The following is a 20,083-nucleotide window of genomic DNA, read 5'->3' as shown; positions in this document are numbered from 1 at the left end:
AAAGATGGAAAAGGATATAAGATATCCAAAGCCTTGATTATTCCAGTCAGTACTGTTCAATCACCTATTAAGAAGTGGAAAATTTGGGGATCTCTTGATACCAAGCCTAGGTCAGGTAGTCCAAGAAAGACTGCAGCTTCAAATTCCAGAAGAATTTTCAGGATTCAAAGAAAAACCTACATGTAACCTCAAGAGAAATACAGGCTCCTCTGGAAAAAGACAGTGTGGTTGTTTCAAGGAGTACAATATGATGATACTTTAAAATAAAAGAGTTGCATGGTCAAGTTGCCAGAAATAAGTTCTTATTTTCTCAGTGCCACAAAAATCCCCGGTTACAATATGCTCAACAACACTTTGACACAGCCTCACAGCTTCTGGCACACTGTAATGTGGAATGACGATCAAATACAGCTTTATGGTAACAACAATAAGCTCTATGTTTGGAGAGGGTGCAACAAGGTCTATAGTGACAAGAATACCATCCCCACTGTGAAGCATGGTGGTGGTTCACTGAGGTTTGGGCGGGGAGCCCCTAAAGGCACAAGGAAATTTGTTAAAATTGATGGCAAGATGAATGCAGCATCTTATCAGAAAATACTGGCAGATACTTTGCAATCTTCTGCACGAAAGCTGCACATGGAACACTCTTGGACTTTCCAGTAGGACAATGACCCTAAGCACAAGGCCAAGTTGAACCTCCAGTGGTTACAGCAGAAAAAGGTGGAGGTTCTGGAGTGGCCATCAGTCTCCTGACCTTAATATCATTGAGCCACTTTGGGGAGCTTCTCAAATGTGCAATTCATGCAAGACGACCAAAGACTTTGCATGACCTTGAGGCTGAGCAGGCTAAATGCTGAGCCATAGGAAGCAGAAAAGAACTGTCAAATGACCTGTGCCTGTTCACTCATGTTTTCTTTAAAAAAAATGGTACATACTGTACATTACTAGTTCTCCAAGAGTTTGCAAACTTTTGAGCACAACTGTACTAACTAGCATAGTGTACCTGTATATAAGCTCCAAGGAGCAGGGCCCTCCTAACCCTCTTGTATTGAACTGTATCATTGCTGTATTGTCTCCCTTTATATTGTAAAGCACTGAGCAAACTGTTGGTGCTATATACATCCTGTATTATAATAATAATAATGTAAGTCAACCATTTCCAAAAACGTAGTCTTTCCAAAACGCAGCTCAGCATTTTTCTGAACATTCATAAGCAGGCCCCCCTTTAAGAAATGGTATATTGTATCTCTTTTGAAAACCCTGTGAAAACTGTTGGCACTGGATAAATCCTCTGTGTAATAACAACCCTAACTAAATGGCATTTAGTTTGCTAAAGCATTATGTATCATAAATAATTACCATTTTTAAAATGTAATACTTTTCATCTTTTGTTTTATCTCAGCCCTGAAGATCTCTTGCAGCCTCTTCCTGTCTACATGCATTCTAAATTTACAGATTTAAAAAAAGCTTAAATATTTCTTTTTAAATGGCAATGCCTGTTAAAATGAACATGTACCCAGATCATGCGCACTTCATTGAGTGGATGATGTAACAATAAGGCTCCATGCACACTGGGCATTTTAATAACGCTGGTAACATTAGCTGTGTAAAGTCACGTTCAGCTTTTTTGCATTAGCGTTTAGCGGTGTTTTGCCACATTTTTTCACATTTGAGTTTTTTAGTGTTTTTTTTTTTTTTTACCAAAAAAAGTCCAAAAATGCCGGTTTGCTGTGATTTACCGCGTTATACAGCGTTAGAGCGTTTTCCAACTAAAGAAACTCCTCTAGAAACCACCCAGTCCCTGCCAAAAAACACTGATCACAGTCTGTGTGTGCATGGACACATAGGATAACATGCTGGGGAGTTTACTGGCTGTAGAAAAAAACATCAAAAGCCTAAAACAGCCGCTGTAAAAACTTCAAGTGTGCATGAGGACTAAAAGGAGCTAGAGGGGTCAGGGGTGGTTTGTTTTAAAGGCTGTTTGCTAGTAAGGAATATGTAAATAGTTTATGGCCATAGTCTGGACACACGTGCACTTTGAAGTTTATATACGATTTAATTATTTTTTTTTATGTACACTTTAGTGGGAGATAACTGTTATTCATTTAATGTTTCAGGTACCAAATAATCTAAAAGGATTGGTCCACTACAGCCAACAAATACAGTAATTACAGGAGTAGTATTTGTTCTGGAAAACCTAACTGTGACCGTATCGGATTGTTGATGTCTCTTTAAATAACATGATGGCTTCATGTTCCTTTAGTCTGCTTCAAACATTTAAGTCTTCCCTTCAAAATGTCATCCATAAAATGTCCCTATGCTTCATCATTTATTATACAGGTCATAAATAAGTCATTTTTATTGAATGCCCCCTCATCTTTATAGTACACTAGAGATTCATTTGCTTGACCTGAAGATTTACTGCAATAGACAGCCTATTGTCTGTTTTTAAAATTCTTAGTGTTCGATTTTTTTTGTTGTTGTTTTCAACACTTTCGAATATATCATCTTAAAAATAAATAAAATAGGAAAATAGCAGAAAGATACAAATTTCAATATATGAGGCACAAATTTGAGCTGTTTTGAATATACTGATTAAAGTGCACCTATTCCATCTACTTCGGGTACCCTCTAGTACTAGCTATGTGACCAGTACCAAGGCACTGGTCATTTGGTCTGTGCCGAAGGAGTTTATGGGGTTAAATTTAAACAGAAGACACCAATCAGTGACTTTTTCTATATACTGATCCTCTCCTTTCACAGAGGCTGGGTGACTGATACATTAGGATTAGTCATATGATTGGTGCCAGGGAAATTTTGAAGGAGAAATTTACAGAAGAAACTGCCAAAGGGGAAGACCAGAGTTTGGACTGGTTAACCCCTCCCCTTCACCAGAAACCACAAATTGCCTAGGCATCTGGCTGACTGACTGACTACCATGAGCTTCTAGATTGTAAGCTCCAAGGATCAGGGCCCTCAAATCCCTCTTGTATTGAACTGTATTGTCGCTGTATTGTCTCCCTTTATATTGTAAAGCTCTGAGCAAACTGTTGGCGCTACATAAATCCTGTATAATAATAATAATCCTGGAGAAGCCTGTTTTCCAGCCTGTGTACAGTTTATAAATTTAAAGTGGTTGTAAACCTCTGAAATTTAAAATGCACAAAGCATATCCTCATATATTGTGTACTTGTCGCAGTCCATAGCACTTAGTATAGTTCCTGTCTGATCTCCCCTCTATCTGCATGAGTCAATTCTGAGTTTTTCCAGACACCAGGCACTCCTTTTTGACACCTGCCAGCCCTCTAGGACACAGCAGGTGATTGACAGTCCCAGATTTGCATGTTTCTCAATGAAGCTGTGCATGTGTGTGTTGGGGGGGGGGGGGGGAGTCCTTTCCCTCCACTCAGGTCTCAGATTACACTCTGCTCTGTACAGTGAGTAAGGTCATATCCTGACCCTCTGCTTTCTGGAATATGAGAAATACCATCCAAATGATGTACTTTAGAGGGTTGTCAAGCAGAGATTGTTGCAGATAAACAGGTACAGCATTTGGAGGAGGATTTAATTAATCACTCTGTATCATTTGAGGCTAGTCACTTCAGTGGGCTTATTTATGGTTTTATTATCACTTTAAGGAAGTAGAGAAGAGGGAACTTATTTTGACAGTAAATTCACATCAGGAGCACAATTTTCATGTTCAGCTGGCATGTACAATTAAACACAAGCAAAATGTTGCAAATAGTATTCATTACCATTGTCCTTCTCGTTTGTAACACACCCATTGGGCTTTGTGAGAATGTTCAAATCTTGCTTCTTGTTACCATGGAGAATACTCATAACAGTACTAAAAACTTGAAAATCAATAGGCATTTTCCAAACTAAAATTCTGACTCTTTTCATTGTGTTTCTGTCGCCATTGGCCATTGTTTCATAGCACCTCTAAATTGTGTTTAAAGTATTTGTTTTGACCATAGATGCACTTTAAATCTTTCTATGCAGCAAGACCGTGCAAAATACAAGCAATGAGACAAATGTGCAGAGATATTGCAACTTGATTCATGATCATCGACTCTGTTTCCCTCTTCTGTGCTGATCAAAAGTAGCCCTGTGCCAAAGCAAATCATACCCATGACCACTTATTGAGGGCTGATTCACAAAACAATGTAGGTATTAATATGAGGTGCATGGATATGCCTTGCCGTTTGCTGACACTTCTTTCCTAAAGACTACATTTGAACCAATCTGAATAGCAAACTGCAGGCCAAAGGTCAATGCACCCAAAATTCAGCATACTGGACTTTTTCAGACACCCTACAACACATTATGAAGAGCAGACCTTGTTGAAAAGAATAGATTTCCTAAGTACTTGCATTAAGGGCCGGTTCACACCATAAAAACTCAGTCCAGACGCATTCCGGATGCGTTTACCCATGCGTGGTTTTGGTGCGTTTTTGATACGTTCCAGTTCATTTTTTCCCATGTACGTTCCAGTGCATTTTCCATGCGTTTTGGTGCGTTCCAGTGGATTTTTCATGCGTCTTGGTGCATTCCAGTGCATTTTTTGATGCGTTTACCACATTCCTGTACAGTTCTGTGCAGGAAAAATGCAGCCTGTTTTACTTTTTGTTCTGCATCCAGAAAGCACTGGAACTGCAAGCACTGATGTGAACTATGACATTGACAACCATAAAACCTATTTTCTGTGTGTTTTGGATGGGGAAAAAAAGCAACTGAAATGCATGTAGTATGAACTGGCCCTAAGTCTTTGGTGGTCTTTTTCTTGCGGAATGCTTGACAGGGTGTCTTGGTGGGGACAAGCTTTCATTCTGTATGACTTATCAACACTATTTTTATTCCTCATGCTGCTAGCATTAGTAAATAGATAGGAAAGTATATTTACTTGTTTTAAACTTCTTTTTTTTTTTTTTACATTTCTTCAGTTACTTCCTGGTTTCTAGGCCTAGGCAAATTACATCATATATCCCAGGTGCCTTTATAAGGGTAGGGAGGGGTTTTCCCAGCTAAGCACACCCTCCTGTCTGCATGCATGATCCAAGGGCAGATGGATTCCAGGAAATAAATCCTATATGAATCACTTGCCCTTACTAAAGATGGCCATGGCCAAAAAAGCTAGTGGGGGTGTTTTTCAAAGTGATTTCTCAGCAAAATAGAACATGGAGACATGGATGGTTGGGTAAGTTTGCTTTGAATATTAACAATGAATTAAATAGCGTTTTTGGTTAGTGAAACTGTAGTACCACGTCAAGTCCAGACGCTTTCACCCCCTTTCTGTCCAGGCCAATTTTCAGCTTTCAGTGCTATCACGCTTTGAATGACAATTGCGCGGCCATGCAACACTGTACCCATAGCATTTTAGCATTTTTTGAGACGGATAAAACTTTGTTTTAGTGGTATTTATTTATTGTTTTACTATATAAATGAATAAGTCCAAACAGTTTGAAAAAAAAGTGTTTTTCTTTTCATAAATCTTGGCCAAAATGTATTTAGCTACCTTTTTAGTAAAAAAAAAAAATAGCTCAAATTAGTTTAAAAACCAAAAATTATAATTTTTTTAAAAAAAATGTTACATTCTGTTTTTTTATAACATTAGGTTTTTTTTTAACATACTGCCACCCTAGCAGTACAGTGTCACCATAGTGACACTACTACTTGTGGGGGGTGATGTTCTTTTTTTTTTTTTTTTTTTTTCTTTACACTGATTGCTTTTACACCCATAAAGGCTATAAAATTTCTCCTTCTCTCTGGCTGCATTCTTGCAGCCATTGAGAAATACTGTGAGAGCTGTGATTGGTCACAGCTTGTCACATGGTACAAGGCTGTTGTGAATAGACTTGTACCATGTGACCTCTGTGATCATTCACAGGTTTCACACGTGGTAAGCAATGATGTCAGAAGTAAAATCTTGCTTACTACTATTCATGTGATAACTGATTGGCCAATCAGTGATCACATGATCGGGGACCTCACACAGAGGTCCCGTACACCAGATCGCGGTACCGCACGCTCCCAGGAAGCGAGCACAGGCAATGGATGCGGGAGGACATTTATAAATGGCCACCCGCTCCTGCACTGCTCCCGTCCGGCCGTTTATGTACATGGGCCGGACGGGAATTGATTAAGTGAAAATCCATCTTGGCTCTTTGCCCAACTATTGCAGCTGTTTAGGATTGCAGATACAGTGGTTGCAAATACATACAAAACCTATGGCAGGTCCTTGCGTAGAAAAGAAGCAGCTAGATTGGCACTAGAAATGCACCTGATTCTGCCTATAACTGGCTTGATTAGTATCCGTTTGCTCCATAGAAAAAAAAATGGCTGTCTGAGGTGTAATGGTTTCTTCGTGACCTTTTGTCAGTCTCTGGAAGGTCATTAATAAAAGATCAGCACGTCACATGACTTTTTCCACCCCCTTAGTGCGATACGTTTTTCCTTGGCACCAAGCATATTGCCTGTCTCCTGTGTTGTTAAAGGGGAACTAAACCTATTAAAATACAATACTGATAGAAAATTGAGTTTTTTTGGCATGACATGCAAAGTCTTCTGCCAGAATAACACTTCTCACTTTTGGCAGTTTTTTTCATGTAGTGTACCATGGCTATGGCACATGTCCAGTGTAGTGTATACCTCGGGTCATTAGATCCAGCCATTGGACGGTCTAACTCTTGCTCAAAAATTATATTGTCAGAGGCTGCCCAGTAGTCAAAGAGGGCGACAGGGGGATCCAAAGGAAACATGGAGGAGATGGCATTGTGGAGATAGAAGCAGCGTCTCACACTGTGGTGTGGATCAGTCAGCGCTGGAGGCGGGCACAATTTTAAAGTAAGTGTGCCAGAATGTGGAAAGAGAGACCTCGCCACGGTGGACTTTTCCTTCTACTTTGACAATCATTTAATTGGGAATAAATAAGAGGAATGATGTTTTACTAGGATATCCTATTATACTCTGCCCAATATGTACGTTAACTCAGAGAAATATGGCGGCTGCCATTGAATTCCTGTTCTGCACATGTTATATTTCTGACTGTCATGTCCACCCTCTGGCTTTGATTTACTCCCCAGAACAAAATGCAGATATGGATCCTGACTTCACTTATCTGCATACATGTTGAAGGGCAAAGACAGGTAGAGTATTGAAACCAGAGGGTCAGCATAACAGCCAGGAAACTAGCATTTTCAGAGGGAGAGGACAGCCTACACATTTCCTCTTGTAGCCTTATACTTTAATTGATGTTTTATGGTACTGAAAACCAAGCGACAATAAAGTGCAAATGTTCTATTTTAAATGTTCTTATAAGCATAAAACGGTTCCAAAATACACAAGTGCATTGCATCATCCCTGTAAGTAATACATTTATTGTCCCCATTATGCTGCTTATGTCCTACTTATTTTTTTTTAGATCCACCTCATCTTCATTTTTCACAAATAATACTTTTGGGTCAGCTGTACCATTTAGCTATTTAAAGGAAACCTGTGTGGAGAGATATATGTGGGCTGTCGTTGCTTACCTCCTGAAAATGCTAGTTGCCTACCTTTTATGCTGATCCAATTGCTTTAGTGCTTGCATGCTTGGTTCAGGTATGTACTACAAAAAAGTCAGGCAATTAGCATTTTCAGATTAAGGTGGAAAGTGTCATCCTACTGTATATCTCTTGGTACAAATTTTGAGGTCAGAGATATGTCCGCCTGGTGCAGACATCCCTCAAGGAGCATGCATAGTCAATGAACGCGTTTCTTGGCATATCTGCTTCTTCATCAGTATGAATTGCTATGGTTACCCATTGGCAACTTGCCAATCCCTACTTTGTGGAGCGCTGTGGTCCCAGTGGATTTCTAATGGACAAAAATTTCTTATACTAAGGCACCGTTCACAACAATACGTTTTCTAGTGCTTTAACATGGCTTCCTATGGAACATGTTCACAGCTATGCTTTTTTGAGCTGCTGTGTTTTTGGAAAGGGTCAGGGACTTTTTTAAAAGCAAAGAGCAGCGTTTTTGCTACAATAGAGTTCAATGAAGAAAATGCATGGTAGTGCGTTTTTGCTGCGTTTTGCATTTTTATTCTGCACAGCAAAAAAATTCCACTTTAAAAAACAAAACAAAAAAAAAACCTTGCAAAATCACAGAAAAATGCAAAATTAACTGCGAAAAGCACTGCAAAATGGACAAAAAACAAACTGCATAGGTTGGAATGGAGTCTAAGGCCCCTTTCACACAGATGTTATCCAGATCATGAAAAATGGATCTCAAAATGCAGATAAAAACTGAGCTTTTTACATTGTTATGGCTGCATGAAATCCTTTTTAGTTTCTAATCAGAGACGTAAACAGACATGGATATAAACTGATATATACTGATCGTCATCAGTATATTGTATATCTACACGCCCATTGGAATTCATTACTGTCTATTTTCTGTCCACAAAAAGAGAGAAAAAAGACAGACAGAGTGCCCATGTGAAAGGGACATTCCACATTACTTGGCACAAAAAAATCCATCTATTGGTAGGTCCACTTTAAAGCTGTGTGATATTTCGTACTTCACAGGTTTATTGTAACTGTTGGCAGGCCAAGGACAAGTATCTCTTTTGCTCCTTTATTAAAACGGCTCAGTGTGAATGAATTCCAGATATTCTACTGTCTGTGTGAATAGAGAATACACTCATTAGCTCCATGCATAGGAATACATCAAGAATTCCAGACTGGGTGATAGGAAGCTGCAGCAGGTCATCCTCTGTGAAATGGCTGCATGCTGTAGCAGGCTTTTTCTGATAATTCAATCTCAGTGATCTGTGGAGAGCCTGGTGATTATTTTTCATCATTCGAACTGCCAGGATCTGCTGTTTGCTTTTTCTCCTATGCCTGTGCATTTCACAGTCATCTGTCAGGACTGTACGGTGTGTTTATTGTTCATTGTGCAGTCAGGGTAAGTGTGGCTGCTTTGCAGCAGTGTGGTCTACATGGCACAGCGATTAGCACTGTTGTTTTACTGCACTGATGGGTCTTAAGCCCCGTACACACGATGAGAATATCGGATGAATGATCGCCCGTTTTTTTTTCGTCTGCTAGTCTCACATCGAAAGTTAAAAAGTTATTAAAGATACGAAAATTCTCCTATGAAAGAAAAGAATTTCGAAAGTGATGTCATATATTGTATTTGTATTGTATTTTTGGACGACTACTGTACTGATTAAATGAAAATTGTACGATCTGGTATCGGATGAGAAAATTTTTTGCACTTGTCCCTTCGGATATTGTCGCACAAATTGTCGTGATCGGCTCTCGAAAGCTGTGTACTAACGATCTGAATATCGGTCAATCGGTCCTCGTAAAAAAATTTTCGTACAATATTCTTATAGTGTGTGCGGGGCATTACTTTGATAAGGTCTTCTCCTAAGACCACAGGGTAAGGGGCAATCACAAAATACCTTTTAGGCCTGAAGATTACACAAAACCCCCAAACGTTCTATATTTTCTGAAAGCAGACACGGGTGTCAAACTGGCAGCCCTCCAGCTGTTCCCAAACTACAAATCCCATGAGGCACTGCAAGATTGACAGTTACAAGGATAACTCCAAAAGGCAGAGGCATGATGGGACTTGTAGTTTCGCAACAGCTGGAGGGCCGTCAGTTTGACACCCCTGCTCTAGAGAACAAAATAGTGGTAGTTCCAATTTTTTTATGTCACAAGATATTACCGCAAAGGTCTAGGAAACGGAACATTTCAGTAAAAAACACACTCAAGTGAATTTTAGGGCAAACAAATGCAATAAATAAAAAAAAAAAAAAAAAAAAAAAAAGTGCACATTTTGCTTTTTATTTTATATTTTATTTTTTATATTTTGTTTATTATTTATTTTTTATTGCGGGTTGGTCACCTTTTAGTGCTAGCAGCTTTTTTCATCTCCAAACGCTCATTACGCCTTCCCTGTTTATATTGAAAATGCAATAAATCACCCAAATTTTCAGTAAAATATAAAAGACGAGGTTGCGGCGAGTAAACAGATACCCTACATGGCAAACCCTAAATTTGTGTGCACCTGTGATATGGCGACAAACTTCAATGCCCTATATTTTCTATAGGTGATGCTTCAAAAGCTCCTGCAGGTCATCAGTTTAGTGTTATGAGGGAGGTCTTCTAGAATTATTGTTGTCTCTCTGGCATGCGCAGTGATATGTAACATGTATCTCAAACATTTTCACACGTAGGCCCCGCCTCCCCCCAATGTGTGCTTTTACATTTGTACATGCATATATGTGGGGGTGGGCGGGCCTCAAAAATGTTTTTTTTTTGGGAGTGGATGTTATGTGCTTGAGTGTAACTTTTTTTTTTTTTTTCTTTTTTGAAGAACAAAAAGTCCCCTATGTGTTGATTTTTAGGTGACAGGTTCTCTTTAATGAGACATGCAGATGAGTCTAAAAGACCCTGCATGTATTGAAATGCAGATCGTGTTGCAGTACATCTCTCACATTCTGGGTCACAGCACCCTCCACCCACTATGTTGGATGGGGAGGGATGTTACAGAGGGCTGTGGAAGCAATTGGGCGATAGAAGTCTGCCTGCCAGTTGTAGACACAATCCTGGTAGCTGCAGCCACCAGATTGTGTGTTAAACTCCCAGCTGTCATGTCTGTTCAACATACGGACCTGCCAGCGAAATGGTTAAAGCGGATTTCCAGGGAAAATTTTTTTTTTTTTTTACATTTGCTGTATCCAAATAAATTCCCTGTAATGGTGGGTGTTCCATGTGTGGATGCTGCACAGCCATTCACTGGGAAGACCAGAGTGCTGCTGTTTCTCCTCCCCAACCTCTATGTAGCTGAGAACAGAGGGTATGTGGTCACTTATAAAAATGAGGGAAAACGTATTTATAATGGTTTTTTTTTTTTTTTACATATATACACAAATATTTTGCCTTGCATTTCTAATTTAAACTGAATTTTTTTTTTACAAGGTGAGGGTTTATATATACTTTAGTAAAACAAATGCTTTCATTAATCCCCTGCAACTACTTTAATGGCCGAACTTTTGACACTGTAAATCACAAGGGTGGCTCTCATACTAAAAAAGAAGCGTGTTGCTCACTTCCTCCATTCATAAAAAGGTTTGTATTCTTTTCACAGAATACAAAGTGTTTTGTGATTGGACAAAGGAAGGGGAATTATGAGTTTCCCTTATATGCTGGAGCATCAACACATGAAATACCCATCGTTAGAGGTAATTTATTGGTATGTAACCAGGGCTTTTTTTCTCAAACAATAGGTGCAGGAACTCTCCTATATGAGTCACCTCCTTATCTCTGCCCCCTACCTACTTCCGAGCACCATCCCATGGTTCAGCCCCCCTGTCCACCTACCAGTAAGGCCTCTTTTAAAGAATACAGAACCAAGCATAATTTTTTTGGCAATAGATAATTTGTATGGAATTGTTTTAATGATAAACTGTAAAATTGATTCCCTGCAGTCAGCAACAGTACACCCCACTTTCAACAACAGACTCCCTGCAATAAAATACTCCCATCAGCAACAATAGATCCCCCACAGCACCAATAGATCTCCCAACAGCCAGCATCAATAGAGCCCCCAGCAGCCAACAACAATAGACCCCTCCCTTAACAGTAGATCCCTCCCAGCACCAATTGAACTCTCAGCTACATCAGATCCTCCAGCAGTCAGCATCAGGAGGCCTTCCAGCACATCTAAGCACCACTTGCCATTACATGCATTCAGTGCTGGAGGTGCCGGAACTGCGTTCCCCCGCGTTCCGCTGAAAAAAAAGCCCTATACGTAACAAATGTCAAAAGAAAAAAAAATCCTGAAGCTCTGCTTTAACTACAATGCAACACCTATGGTAATGTGACCTGGTCACCATAGGGTCACTTACAAACACCAGCCCTAAAGAAAAAAAACAACAAAAAAAGCTATACTAACCCATGTCTTTAAGACCACATGCATACTTTATTCTGTTGGACGTCTTTTTGTCCTTTTACGAGAAAATCAGCAGAAAAATTGTGGTAATGGTAAAGTGTTTTTGGTTCCCCTGTTTGGCATTAATGTATTCTATTGGCCAGAATATCAATTTATTTTGGCCATTAGAATGTATTAACATGCATGAATGTGCCTAGTATGAACATACATTTATGCACATTTCTACGCATTTGTGTTTTTTTTTTTTTTTCCAGCTCAAATGCTCCTTTTCAGAATTCACAAGTGGTGTATTCTTCTTGACTCTAAATGCCCATAAGCACCTATGTGTGCATGGACACTTAGGTTAACATGAAGAGGCATATAGAAAAAAAACCATCAAACGTTTGTAAAACAGACATTTTTGAGCTCAAGTGTGCATGGGACCTAAATAGCGGCACCTCAGTGCTTGCCAGACACCACAGGTATTCCACAGTTCCAGGTGGGGAAATATTGTACCTGCTTCGAACAGCGCACACAGTGGTTTTTCCCACCAGCTTTTACATCGCTACAGGACTGACAAGCTAGTCGGCAAGACTAACCATGGAACTAATGGCTCACTCTGTGTCAACACAGCATTCTTTAGGTTGTGATTTAATGCTATGGGACACAAACTGACTACGCCAGCATGTATCTACATCCCTTCATAGAGTGGTCAGAATGATTCAGAAAGGGAAGGCAGCTGGCATAGTCACTAGGTATTTGCTGCTGAAATGAAAATTTGGCTCCTTCTTGCTGCCGCTGACTTCTTGATCTTTTCTTATTGGCTGGGTTGGAATTCTGCAACTCCCATGCATACACATGAGGGTTCATTCATTTCGGCACAGAGGTATGCCGAAAATGTATGCACAGCTTAGTGTACATTCTAAAGAAGATTGTGAACAGGCAGTTATTTTTTTTCATTATTATTGCAGGGAAGACATAGCATGTTTTCTCCTCAATAAAGAGTCAGCCTGCTCAAATTTTTTTAAGTTAAATTTCTCTTTAAAGTGTCATTATACCCAAATCTGCTGACATTGTCTGCAGCTGTTTACATGTAATGGCACAGGAAACCGAACCAGGGTCAATTATAATAATTATTTGTCAGGTACTTATCTGCAGGTAATAATTTCATGTGGGTTACATATGAACAGTTGTTCTCAGTCTATCATTGATCTGTACAAGCTCAGTAGCCCCAGATCATTGCAAACACCTGGCCATACCTACTGCAGAAATATTAAGTGCATGGCAGTATAAGGGCTAAATGTTGAATAATACAGCACATGTAAAAGACTATTGACACAGGTATACACTAATGGGATATGAGAGAGAAGATCTACATACACTATAATTGCAAAATATTCTGTGACATTCATGAATTGATGCAGTCTACGCAGTCAAGCGAGAAACTAATAGACCTAAAACATCAGATGGCAGTGACAGATACAACTGGGCATCATCTGCAGATTGATGAAAACAATTATAATTATTCATTGAACAACAATCTTCTCCAGGTCAATACTTTACATTGCAGAAATTGTGGGAAATGGCATTTCAGATCCTTGTAGATTTTAGGGTCACGTAGACAAAACCTGACCATTATCTTTCATCAGAAGCTAGTGTAATTCATGGAGCGATGACCTGTGTGTTAAAGGTCTGGGAATACACACTGAGGCCATGCCAGTGCTCTTGTTGAACTTTTTTTTGGAAAGAGTACTATTCCAGTAGTAAAGTCCACTAAAAATCTACTAATAATAATTTGGGAGGACCTTCTGGCAATGTCTACTCATGGCTATCTAATCCTGGCCATACATGGTTAGAAAACCATGCATCTGACTTTCCTTGTCACTTACCTGGAGCCATTATGCATCTCATGAAATTAGATCTCCAGATTTGCATGCTTGATCCAGGTGAGTGATAGAGAAAGTATAGAAGCCATTGGATTAGCATGAAAGCCAGGCAAGTAGCAATGCAAAAGGAAGTCCGCTATGGAAGCTAGCTTAAAGCGGATCTATACTCCCCTTCACTGCTCAGTGTCTCGGGAGCTGCCTCACTGGCTAGCTGACATCTTTGGCTGGTCTTCTTCTGGATACTGATATTAGGCCTTTTTGATTGACTGAGCCAAGATGAGTTCATTGATCTTGGCACATTCTGAAATTGTACACTGAGCTGCAGTGCGGACAGGCAAGTAAGAAATTTTAATGCAGAAGAGACATATAGAGGTTGATTTACTAAAACTGGAGAGTGCAAAATCTGTTAAGCTTTGGAAATAAAACCTGGAAGCTGATTTCTATGCAGATCTGCATAGAAATCAGACAGCTTCCAGATTTTATTTCCAAAGCTTAATTGAAGTTAAGCCGGTCATACATGGGTCAAATTCCGAAAGAATTTTCGTTTAAATTCTGCATAATTATTGGGCCACAGCAAAGGCCGATTTTCGATCTATCATCGAATTTGAGTGATTGGGCATGTTGGTAATTTTTTGAAAAACGAACGAATTTCTAATCAATGGTGGGAGAATCAGAAATGAGCATGAGCTGTGACTTGGAAAGAAAAGATAATTCTTGCCCACGAAAATTCTTTTCTGTAGCAGCATGAGGTGAAATGAAAGGCTTTTTTGATCGAATTTTTAAATCATTGATGGCACCATCAGATTGCAAAATGCACAAACTTTTCCAATTTTCTAAAGAAAATTTGTATCATGTATGGCCTGGCCTGCATTAGAAGCTGATTGGCTAACATGCACAGCTGCATCAGATTTCACTCTCCAGTTTTAGTAAATGAACCCCATTGCAGGTCTCTTATGCAAAACAAAACCTTCTTGATCCAATTATTTTTTTTTTAATTAAAAGTGACACAAAACTTGGTAAAAAAAAAAAATCTATTCAGGTTTGTATTTTTAACTCCCAAAAGCACCTTATTTAGCTCTCAGCCTCCTCCAAATTCCTTTTTTTTTCTGCTGTGATCTCACTCCCTGTTTTTTTCTTGCTGGTCCCACTGTAAGTAGGAATGTGGCCATCCTCTTTCTCCTTCTCAAAAAGGACTAGGATTCATAGACTATGGAATGTGTAGAGCAGTGCACATGATTGCAACTAACATGCACTGCTCATTTCAAACAAACAGAAGTGAGGTGGAGAAAGTGAGGTTCTGGAGGAATGGGGGCATGTTACGAGGAGACAGAAAAACTCAGTACGGAGCAATTTCATGAAAGAAAGCAGTACAGGGCCATTAAATAATTGATGTGTATGGATTTTTGAAGAATGAGAATATTGTTTAGTGCCACATTAATTATTTTAACACAGTTTTCCTTTACAGTGTTTGTAAACTCTAAAAGTAAACCACTTATTTTCTCTCTTTTTCTCTGTTAACCCATTGAGCCGCCTTTCACAGTGAGCAGAGCATTTTCCTAGTTATCTTGGTGTTCTCTTGAGGGTTTTTTTGTTAGGCATTTTACGGGCTTTTTACAAACCTTGTGCAAGTGTTTTAGCACGTGTTAAGCATATGTAGTGCATTTACAGGTGCATCCCTTGATGTCTACGGGGGGGGGCAAAAAACCCTGAATATGCTAAAAAAAAAAAAAAAAAAAAGCTTGCGTGGATTTTTTGAGCATAGGAGGACTGAATGTAAGTGTGAGCAGGGACAAATGGGGCAAATTCACACTGCCCCAATACAGTCCTGCTGTGCTTTGGGCGCAAAGTGCAGCTAACCCCCAGGCTTCGTGCGGGTTAACTGTGTTTTCCCATAGACTTCTATGAAGTCTCTTGGTTTTGGTGTGGTTTCAGAAAGATGCAGCATGCAGGATTTTTGTGCACTTTCTGAAACTTCACCAGAACCCCAGGACTCAAGAAGTCTATTGGAAAGCGCAGCTAACCTGCGCAGAAACCACTGGTTAGCTGGTCTTTAGCAAAAGCACGGCAATGCAGTGTGAGATTCTACATTTTGAGGGTAGGAAGCCTTGGGGAAACGAGCAGAAAGATGCTGAAGTGTGAATTGGGGCTGAAAGTGTTTTCCTATATATGTTTTCTTATATTTGTGTAAAATATACCTGTCAATCAATTCAAAAATAAGGAGTAGTCCTGTCTTGTGCACACTTCCTCTGTTATCTCCAAGAGAGTGGCTCACTCCAAGGAGAGAAGACGGCAAGTGAAACCAGCCGTGGTGAGGACACCGCTGGACCGAGGGACAAGTAAGTGCTGTATTTATACAGTTTTTGTAGCTGCTGACTTTTATTTAATTTTTTTTACTGCACCTGGAACTTCGCTTTAGGTTTGGGTTTTTTTTTGTTATAATAAATATGTCATACTTACATGCTCACTGCAATAGTTTTGCACAGTACAGCCCTGACTTTCTGGGGTCCCTTGCTGGCGCTGTGGGCTCCATCCCCCTACCGAGTGCCCCCAGATCAAGTTGCTTGCTCTGGGGGCACTCATGCATGCTCGCTTCTGAGCCGGCCTGGCCTCACTTTCACCTCGCTCCTCATCACTGGCTGTAATTTGCAGCAGTATTTGGGCCAATGTGGAACAAGAGAGCTGAGGGAAAATCGGCTCTCATGTACATTGCTAGTAAAAAGGCTTCTGGGCCAGTTCACACCATACCCACACAGGAACGCACAGTGCGATTCACACGGCGTGCAAAATGCACTCCATTTGCAATCTGCAGTGGGTGTCAGTAGAAATGACACCTTAAATACTGGTCGCAAATGCAGTGCATTTGCCTACACCTGCCTGCATCACATTGCATGGTACTTTTGTACCATGCAATTCATTTGCAGTGCATTTTAAAAAGTAGTGCATGCATTACTTTTGGTGCAGTGTTATTTTAGCCCATTGAAATGAATGGGCTGAAATTGCACTGCACAGAACCGCAAGTGAATAGCACAAAAACACATAGCACATTCCTATGTGATTCATGAGCGGGCATGGTGTGAACTGGCCCTCTGCCTTTACTACCATTTTAAGTAATTTATTAAAGACACTAGAAAGGGCTGACACCAAGCAGTCCACAAAAATGCACCATGTACCATGCACCACAAAAATGCACCTGGGGAAATGTGAATGTATTGCAGAGGTATACTGCATATGTTTTTTTTTTTTTCTTATTTTTCTCTGACATACACTTTGTATGACCAGAAATTATTTAGTAGATAATACTCCAGGTCTATCTTTATTAATAATATATATCTTGAAACCAGTGAGAACTCAACTGTCCTTTCCCTGTTGCAATGAATACTCACCTCTGAATATTTTTATGGCCAACTCAACAACCATGTTTTTCTTTTCCATAGGTTTTCTGAACCAGTTTTGCTCTGCTTTACCGATGCCTTTCTTTTTTTGCTATACATTTGCACAGAATAATATTCAACCAATTAAAGGCAGTGAGAAGACGGCCTACCACATAGTAATGGCCTATAATTCATAATTTAGCAGAACTGAGGTCTTGGAGATGAACTGATCTCAGCTACTCAAGCTCTGGCAGCAGTGTTGATGAACTGGAGATTAGTGAAATGTCTTGCACATAAATCATGCAGTTATCCTTGTTTGCTTAAATTGCATTAATTGTCCAGTATTCATTCTCTGCACGCCATCCCAGTTTAGTAAATCCCACCACTTGACATCTTCAAATTTATAGAAAGCCTTATTAGAACATCTTCACCTATGCAGGTGGCAAATATTTTAGATCTTGATTTTAACTCGCAATACTTTCATTGTCACAGAATGTTATTTTTCCTGCAGTATGCATTGAGATCTGCAACATAAGGCGGTCACATTACATCAGGGGTGGGCAACTGTGGCCCTCCAGCTGTTGGTGAACTACAAGTCCCATCATGCCTTTGGGAGTCATGCTTGTAACTGTCAGTTTTGCAATGCCTCATGGAACTTGTAATTCTACAACAGTTGGAGGGCCACAGTTGCACACCCCTGCCTTACATCATTCTTTCTCTCCCTAGATAGATATCTAGGTGCCCTTGCTAGGTGTTCCTTGGCAATGAGCAATTTTTTACTCCAAAATAAGTAACCATTAACGCCAATAATCTTTTTTGCGTATTTTGTAAGGAGAGCATTTTCCTCCTGACCACCAGTACAAGAAACATTATTTCCTATTATCACAAATGAACTAGAGGGAACACTCTAAGGGAGCTCTTCTCCCACTGACCACAAGTCTAAAGAGGCCCTTCTCCCCCAAGCGTAAGAGGCAGAATTACTGTGCTGTGGGAAGCTGGTGAGGCAGACTTCTGTTAAAGTGTTCAGTGTGACAACTCCTGCTGGCTGCAAAAGGTTTAAAGAGTTTTGTATTTTTTTCCTTTTGTCTATGTCTCAAGATACTTACCTTCACTTCCTGTTCTCAGCCCAATACGGACAGCAATAAAATCCAGATAGTCATTCTAAACCTTCCCTGTTGTGGCCAAATATTTAGTAGCATTGGACTTTAAGGCAGTGGTGTATTTAGTTCTGCTGCCCTAGGCAGCACTAGAATTGGGCACTCCCTGTCCTACCAGCAGAGAGAGAGTTATTCAAGCACTAACCTAAACCTCTCCGGAAAGCAGCCGGCCATCCCCTGGGCAAGTCCAGTGTCTTCGTTGTGCAGGAACTCTGCTTACACCCTACAGCAGCATGCAGCCTCCTTGGATTCCATTGCGGAGCCCAAGCAGTGCCTCACCAGGTCCCCATCCCTGCCATGTGGGTTCCTTTTTTTCGGGGGCGGCAGCGCCACCCTGAAAATTGCCGCCCAGGGCAACGCCTTGTTTGCCTCGCATAAATACACCGTTGCTCTAAGGGACCTTTCATATGGATGACCCGATCACTTCCGTCTGTCAGTTTTGCAGGCGGACCTGATCGAATAGTCCATAAATTCCTGTGGTCTGTAAATGGACTTGTATCCATTTACATCTGCCTACCTCCGAGTCCAATTAGGCCTGATAAAAAAAAAAATGGAGGAGGATTGTGACCATTTCTGTTTGGGCAGATCGGAGGCAGCAAGATGTAAATGAACAGTGGAGTCATTTTACTCCCAGCTGCCCATAGAACAGAGTGGCTCTGTCTAGGTCCGCTCTACAGAAACTGAGCAGACATGGACCTGTCATGGACATGGCCCTACTCTGCTCTGATAAGCAGGATATCCTTGAGTGGATCCCCTGCTGATCAGAATACAAACTGCCCAAATGAAAGGGCCCTAACGGGAAGTTAAAATGGTTTTAGAAACATTCTCTTTTAATTTTCTTTTATGTTTATACATTTTCAAACTGTTTTATCTGTTCTCTTTGCTAATTCTTTGTTTTACAAATAAACATTTAATACATGACAAAAGGGGGGCACATTTGCCCCAAGCACTGTCCTTTAACTATAGACTTAGCTCAGCAGCTTGCTTTGCAGCTCCATTTGTCAGATAGAAAGTTTTCTAAACCACTGTGTATTGTAGATAGTTGTCATTTTTTTTCTCATAAAATACACTTTTCCTCCTTTTTGCAGCGCAGTGCTGCAGATCTCCTCCAGTCCAGTCCTTTTCAGCTCTTTCTTGCCCACATACACCTGCTCCAGCTTTGGATGCACATTATTGCACATCAGTGGACCATGCCTATGCAATGTGTGTCAGCATTGCTGGCCGTAGTCTCCTCCAGGTGTGCAAGGGACAGGGTGACCATGCAGGACCACTGTTGGGAGACAGTTGTAATTCTACAACAGGAACTGCCTGTTGTCTACCCACTCTTCCATAAAGCTTAGATTGGAGGAGGGCTGCAGTGATGGTTGTCTTTCTATAGAACATTGTTCCATCTCCACATAGGATCTCTGGAGCTCCGTCAGTGACCACCGGGTTTTCAGTCACCTCTCTTTCTAAGGCCCTTCTCCCCCAATTGCTTAGTTTGGCTGAGCGACCAGCTTTTGGAAGAATCCTGGTTGTGCCAAACTTCTTCCATTTGAGAATTATGGAGGTCACTGTGCTCTTCAGAACCTTTGGTGCAGCAGACATTTTTTGCAGTCTTCCCCTGATCTGTGCCTTGCAATAATCCTGTCTCTGAGCTCTGCAATCAGTTCCTTTGACCACATGTTTTTTGCTCTGATACAGTATGCATTGTCAGCTTTGAGGCCTTAGAGAGGTATGTGCCTTTTCAAATCATGTCCAATCA

The 20,083-nt window shown here is 40.4% G+C and overlaps 1 protein-coding gene across 6 annotated transcripts in view; it reads left to right on the top strand.

Annotated features, from left to right (window-relative positions):
- The window catches only part of RNF130 (ring finger protein 130), a 465,054-nt gene that overhangs the window by 198,334 nt on the left and 246,637 nt on the right, over positions 1-20,083 (top strand). The window lies entirely within an intron of this gene.

The sequence above is a fragment of the Staurois parvus genome, unplaced genomic scaffold (genome assembly GCF_062004578.1).
Source record: "Staurois parvus isolate SC_StPar_1 unplaced genomic scaffold, SC_StPar_1.0 ptg000088l, whole genome shotgun sequence".
Taxonomy (NCBI): domain Eukaryota; kingdom Metazoa; phylum Chordata; class Amphibia; order Anura; family Ranidae; genus Staurois; species Staurois parvus.
The sequence above is the reverse complement of the archived record's forward strand: the minus strand, read 5'-3'. Positions and strand labels throughout refer to the sequence as shown.